Genomic DNA, 7,500 nt, shown 5'->3' on the forward strand with positions numbered 1-7,500 from the left:
ACATAAGAATATCAGCTATTTCTGCTATTATATTTTTGCTGGAGATTTCAATAGCTTGACCCCTCCATTTCTTTGTTCTTCATCTCTTTCCCCTGTCTTTTTAATGACACTCTAATTCAGTAAATAACATTTTGTGTTTTGCAGAGGGCAGAAGACATGATGCGGGCATACTGGCAGATTCAGGTTTGTTAAGAACCTGGAGAGATATGCATTCTCCAGGGGTGGCCAGCCCGTGTGTCTATATGGTGATCCCGCCTACCCCATCAGGGTTCACCTGCAGGGTCCATTCAAGGATGCAAGATTGACACCAAATATGCTGGCCTCTGTGTGGAGTGGATATTTGGAGACATAGTTAACTCATTTAAGTTTATAGATTTTCGAAAGAACCTGAAGATAGGGTTAAGCAGTGTTGGCAAACTCTACATTGTCTGTGCTCTACTTCAGAATGCCATCACTTGCTTGTATGGCAATAAAACATCCACTTACTTTGATTTACAACCACCAACAGTCCAGGAATACTTTGCATGAAGATAACTTCATCATTTTCTACATGTATCACAGTTAAAAGCAGATTTTGTCAAGCAACTATTGTCAAGATAACAGCAACCACACATCTTTGAATACTCTTGGTGATCGAAAGTACTGTAACTGTGACAACTGACAAATCAAAACTCAGGCAACTTATTTTTTAAGCATTTTTGGGGCCAACTAGATTAACACGATTTCATTCGACCAAGCCAAGCATTGTCAACAAGATTATAACATCTGAACTCGAGAATATTCTTACAATACTAATAAAAAACCACTGTAACAACTTTCGTAATAAATTCAAGCAAAGCTAGCAGTAAAAGTTAATTGTTAAGCAAATTTGAAAGTAAGTTCAGCATCAATTTATTCTGCTCGACCATTGATGCTTGAATTTGCTGCTGTTGTTGTTGTTGCTGTGCCATCATGGCCATCAGGGAATCGTATCTCTTGCCTTCCATTTCTTGTTGTGTCTTCTTTATTTCAATTTCATGCTCTCGTAATTTTGCTTCTTGCTTCGACTTTTCCTTTAGGTAGCGAACTACTTCTGACCCGGATCTTCTTGTTTTATTCTTCAAAAGGCAATGATGTTGCATCATCTTGCTCGTTATTTACAAGCTTCCTCTTCTTTGTTTCTCCAAGGTTCTCCATTGCAGTTTTTCTTATTTCCTGGGCTTTAGACTTACTCTGTTCAGTTTTTCTTTTAGCTTCGTTTCCCTCTTCTTCGCTTAAGTCATCTTGTTCAATAAGCTCTTCCAGAAGCACCTCGAGTTCGATCTGCTCCACTTTGATACCACTCGCTCTTTCTTCGGTGCTTAACTTTTTCCTATACTTGGACGAGATTATTCCATAGCGATCCCGTACGGCATGTTTGGACACTGTAAATGTTTGTGTATCATAGCTACACAAAGAATCTGCGATTTGCTGCCATACTTGAGGTCACTGAACTGTTTTTTTCTTCGTAGACTTAAAGATATCACTTGCTCGAATTTCACAAGCCATGTTTTTAAGTCCAGTGCATTTCCAAACCTGTACAATATATTGAAAATATATATTTTGAGCCTTATAAGAAAGTAGCGTCTAAAAAGAAACAAAAAATTTTCTAAATATCTTACCTAGACGTCTTAAAAGGTGGACGTTCCGTGCTGCCAGAGACGAACGTGATGCCATGCGCAGTATGAAATAAAATTCTCAAAGTAACTTCCGGCCGCCCTCCGTGGCTCACGAACGTGTGCTGCTTAAAATATTGATATCGAACTCGGCCTGTTTGTTGTATTCTTCATTTAAAGGCTAAAACACTTCATCATTCAAAAGGTAATAATGAGTCTCAATGGCACTTTCTTTTTTTCTTTTTTTTCTTTTTAATTTAAACATATTTCATTGGCGAAGTTTGCCCTGAGAGAAAGAGAACTTATCAAGAGGGCTCACTTCGAAATAACATTGAATTAAAAAAAAGAACATAAATGAATAATTAGTCAAAGCGGCAGCAAAACAGACAAAAAGAACATTTAAGCAATGCTAACAGGAGGAATATACACACTTAGGTACTTTTGTAAAATCTCTTCGAATCAGATATAAAAGTCTGGACATGAAAAAATAAATCATTGTATTGTTTCGGAGAAAGTAACTGTGATCCAAACAGAAAAACGGATACAATTTCTGCTTTGGACATAGAAGATCACCGGTCAGCAGATAAACAAGCAATAGAGGAGAGCAAATTAGTTCTAGGGGCAGAATAAAGTGGACATTCAAGAAAAAAATGCTTGACTGACTCGTAAAAACCACAAAAACACGCAGGGCTTTCTTTGCAACCTAAATCAAAAAGATAATAGTTACGCGCGCAGGTGTCTAAGCGTAAACGAGTATGAAAAATTGCATTAAATCTATCAATAGCAAAATCAAAAGTATCGTTATAACTAGGTACATTACAAAAGGAGAGTAAAGCTTTCTTGAAAGAACCAATGGATTCGAAACAGCGTATGTCAAAACTGATGTCATTCCACAAGGTAGAAGTTGAGGGGAAAACGATCTTTTAAAACGCTCAGTGCGACTTGCAAAAACAGAGTAATTTGATGCCGTAAGTAAAAAGTAATTTGTTCTTTCACTAACTAGGAAAGGTAATAAATCAACTAAATAACTAGGGCAAAGATTATTGACGATCTTAAAATATAACAGCAATTTGTGAATGGCTGTTCTAGTTTGAGATCTTCCCACCCAATTTCTTGCATTAGACGATGCCTACTGGTCCCTTTCATGGCCCCAGTTTTGTTGCCTCATATTGCACATGTTCGAGGAGATCGCTCTCACTTTCGGTGCATCCATCCCATAATACATCAGAGTATTCCATTAGTGGACGCACCAAAGATTTGTACAATTTCTTAATGTAGTCCTGTCAAGCTTGTATCTAATACCTTTTAGGATATTAAGCCTTTTAGAAGCTTTCTCATAAATCTTAAAGATATGGGCTCTCCAAGAAATGTTGTTGAAAAGAACTACACTGAGATGTGTGTGTTGTGCAACTTCAATAATTTTTTATCACCGTAAAATAAATCAGGGTGAGGTGGCTTAATTAGTTAAGCTGAGAAGGTCATACACTAAGTCTTCGAGGGATTATTACTAACAATTACCAGCCATTTCCGAGCCCAGTCTTCGATCTCAGATAAATCATTAAGTTTTAGCGAAGACGTAACTGGCTCATCTACAATATTAAAAACGGAGGTGTCATTGGCATGCAAAAGGGAATCGGATTTAAAATTCTCAGTAACATCATTAATAAAAATTAATAATAATAATAGACCAAGCACTGATCCTTGAGGTACGCCAGCAGAGACAGTGCTCCAATTTGAGGAATGTCTATAATCCATCCAACGATGCACTGAACAGCCAAAATCACTACAGGCCGAGGGAGTAGCAGGGTCATAATGACCATTGAAATCTCCCAGTAGAACAACTAAGGTATCCGGCTTAGAAATTACTTTGTCGAGGCACATGCTATCTGTAAAATGGGACTTTCTGCAGGTACCGGCAAGCATTAGTCTTTATTTGGAGTTGTTTTGTTTTCTGTCTTTTGTTATCGCTATTGTTTTCTCGAAACAAAGGAGCGTATGCATAATGAAGTAGGGACCCGTGCGGAAATCTTGCCGTTTGGATTTACCCACTCCCAGTTTCCTGCTGTTACACGGTCTCCATCCTTTGCAAGTGCAGACGATAAATTCGTTGTTGTCGTATAACTGATGACAGCAGGCATGTACTCTATTGTCCCCATTAATTAATCTCAGCTACATTAATTTTTTTTGGTAATACTTAAACAGAAAGTTTTTTGATACTGCGATACCCAAGATCTCTAGATTTGTCATCAGTTTCACTACCACGTGGTGAACAACGTTCTCCACATTAGAAGAAAAAATTGATAAAGTGAGTTTCCTCAAACATTCTGATTTCATCTCATCATATTAACATAATTTACCGTTCATGATAGTTTTACCTGAAAGTTAAGTCAAAACAAAACAATAATAAATAGAGGTAAAGATGTATTAAATCTATAGATTCAAAATGTTCTTAATATTTTACTGTGAAAATTGATGATCTTCCTGATTCCTTCTTGGATCAGCAAGCTTTGGTAAAGGATTAATTGCAATAAGATCCATGTTATTCTAGCAGACCTCTTGTGTTTTATTTTTTTACCCATTGCAGACTCACCATGCACCTGGGAATCGTTTCTTTCAAAGATTGGTTGGGAGAAAAGCAATAAAGAAACAGATCCTCTGAGACTTTCAGTTCAAATGATCTACAATAGGCAACTGGTACACAGAGCATGTCCATTGTATTATACAGCCAGAGTGGCGGGAAATTCGTGCACGTTTCCATTATAAAAAAGTGACTGATATTTTTTTTCTGGTTTCCCTACTTTTGCTTTTGAAATCCAGTGTAACGTGCTGGGCAAGTGTCGGTCACTTTTCCCTCAATTGTTTAAAAGTAGAAACTAATCACGAAGTGATAATTCCTTCAATCGCTATAAACTACACTCGGCGAAAAGGATGACCTACGTGTATAAAGCATAGTGACTTTGTTGTGAACTGTGAGATGAAAAGTGAAACTAATAACTTTTAGATTGGCTTTAGAGGAAAGCGAAACAAATAGAATACTATTAATGTCATAACGCATGTGAACCTCAACATTTCTGGGAGCTTCTTTTTTTTTTACATTGGCTTCTCCCGATCTCATCACTATCATTGACCTTGCTTGTATTGTCTCTGGTCAATTTTTGTTACCGTTTTGAATTGTATCTTCAGTGTCCTGTCTTGCTTACCTACATTATCCCTTGACTGAGACATTTTTCTTTCACAAAACATATCCGACCGTACGTTTTCACAAACGTAAGATGCTTCAAGTATATCGAAAGTATAAAAAGCGACAAGTAAAACAAGCTACCGACGAGTTCAAGAAAACTTTTCGGAAGGTACATTTCCCGCCCTTTTGTAGATGCATCCCATAAAAGAAGTTCTTGAATCAACCTTCTCCCCAGTGTTTTTCCTTCGGACCTTGTGGAGAGGTAGGCGTGGTTAGGGTTAGGGTTAGAATTTTGGCACTAGTGCTCATTGAATTTTCGAAAAGCGATTTTTTCGTCAAGAATGTGAACTCAGGCTACGGTTTGCAACTAGTAGGCGTTTTTCAAGCAACAGATTGAATGTGTGCGTGCTAGTTATACGGGGTATGGGGGAATGTCACTGAGGGAGTAAAGGATGAAAGCTAACTTACAATCTACGACGGTCAGTTTTCCGTATTTGCCGAGTGGTTATAATCTTCCAAAAGCTTTGCCTTAGTTTTGTGTCTTTCCTTTGGCAATGCAAGTATCAACGAAGTAGAAAAGTCTGTTAAGATTTGACTTCACATTTGACGCTAGTCAAACGTGAAGTCAAAGATACTATCGCACTTGTCTTCGCCTTTGGCGAGTAACAAAGGAACGCACAAAGCCTCTTCAGATCTGACTTCACCTTTAACGCGCGTCAAATTTGAAATCAAGTTGTTACGAATTTGACTTGACTTTTACAATGGGCAAAGGCATAAGCAAATTGGTAATGGATTTGAACGTACGGTTGACGTGCGTCAAAGGTAAAGTCAAAACCAATTCCAGATTTGACTTAAGCTTTGCCAAAGATCAAATGTGCGCCAAATCCAATTTTTCGTCCCGTGCAGTTGGGCAAACGGCTTAAAAGGGCACTTGCTCGCTCGCACTTTAGAGCAAAACAAACGAGCAAACAAACAAATCAACTTTTTCTTTATGTCCAAAAGAGTACAGATAATTGTTATTTAATTCCAGTTGACAATAAAAATTCTTTGATTCCTGAACAAAGGAAGAACCGATTTACCCTGCAAGCAGTTGGTTTCTCCTACGCTTTCCGAAAGAGAAACCACCACGAGCAACCGTTAATTTCTTTGAGTGGGCCGCCGTCCAGCGCCAAGGACGATTAAATTAAATTTGAACCAGTAAAACGAGTTGGTAAACTTGTTTTGTCGCTTGCGCGTGCGATCAGCTACGTAACTGCTGCGTTTGGGTGAGCCTGCTTTGTAGTGATTTCCCGCGAAATAAGACGAAGTGATGTTAGATACATCACGTGGGGTGTGACGTAACTCGCACATTCTCGATGAAAAATCAACCGGTTGCTCGCAATGGTATCTCTCTCAGGAAGCGTAGAAACCAACTGATCGCAGGGTAGAACCGATTAAGCCACCTTTTAAAAATTTGCATCCACTTTAAATAACGCATCCGTAAAATAACAAACGGTTTAGTGCCCAAGGAAAAAATTTGTGGAGTAACCTCTCCCACTAATTTCGAGCTATTACTGGTATTCTGTTTTGTCATCATCGTCCTCTTTCGCTCTCCTTTAGTTTCAGTTCTAGACATAGGTCCTCCAGGCATCACTTGTGTAACCTTATCAGAGCTTCTACAGTCAAACCAAGTGAAGCGTACCCCTTAAGATTGCATTAATGAAGTGATTATTTGAAACTTGAACCCGCTAGTCGTTTCAAGAATGCAATAATGAATTGATTATTCGAATATTGAACTCGCTCGCTCGATCCAAAAATACGGCTAAATTCGCTAACGGCTTCCGTTTTCGAAAAATCAATTCACTGTTGCGACTAGTAGGTTTCAAACCTACTAGTCTTTTCTAGAATGCAATACTGAATCGATTTTTCGGAAACGGAACCCGTTAGCCGTATTCTTGGATCGAACGAGCGAGTTCAATATTCGAATAATCAATTCATTATTGCATTCTTGAAACGACTAGCGGGTTCAAGTTTCAAATAATCAATTCATTAATGCAATCTTGAGGGGTACGCTTCACTTGGTTTGACTGTAAAGATATGCAAAAAATTGCAATACAGAGAAAAAAAGTAGCTCTAAGAGAATTAAAAATAAACACTCAGCTTTAAGTTTATATCCCACCGATGCTTGACTTGAATGACTGCGTAGGCACCAGTGTGGACCACAGATATCATGATTTGTCAAACTGGATTGAAACCAGTGAAAAATGCAGAAAGAAAACATATTCCAAACCTTTTTCCACTTGAACACCAAAAGCGTTGACTGTGTAAGAACTAGAGTTGATCTATTATGGCCGCGTAGCCGCGTCGAGGCACAGAAAGCGCGCGAAAAAGGAAGCTTCGCTTACGTTTAGGTGAGTTAACCTGGGTTGAGCCTGCAATCTAATCGAAAACCAGTACCTGGTCAGCGGTCAACTAAAAAAAAAAAAAAAACAGCTGACCTTGGTAAGCTCTAAGCTCTAAGCTTGATACTGGTCAGCAAATACCTTGTTTTGACAGGTGTCAATTGATCAAAACATGGATGTCCAATATTAAAGATGTATGCTGTAGACTAGCATGATACTCGTACGGAAGGTCGATGACGTCAGGGCTATAAAACCAAGATTTCTCGCATCGATGGGTTACTATATTTTCAAAGTATAACTGCTA

This window comes from Montipora capricornis, chromosome 1 (assembly GCF_036669925.1).
Source record: "Montipora capricornis isolate CH-2021 chromosome 1, ASM3666992v2, whole genome shotgun sequence".
Classification (NCBI taxonomy): domain Eukaryota; kingdom Metazoa; phylum Cnidaria; class Anthozoa; order Scleractinia; family Acroporidae; genus Montipora; species Montipora capricornis.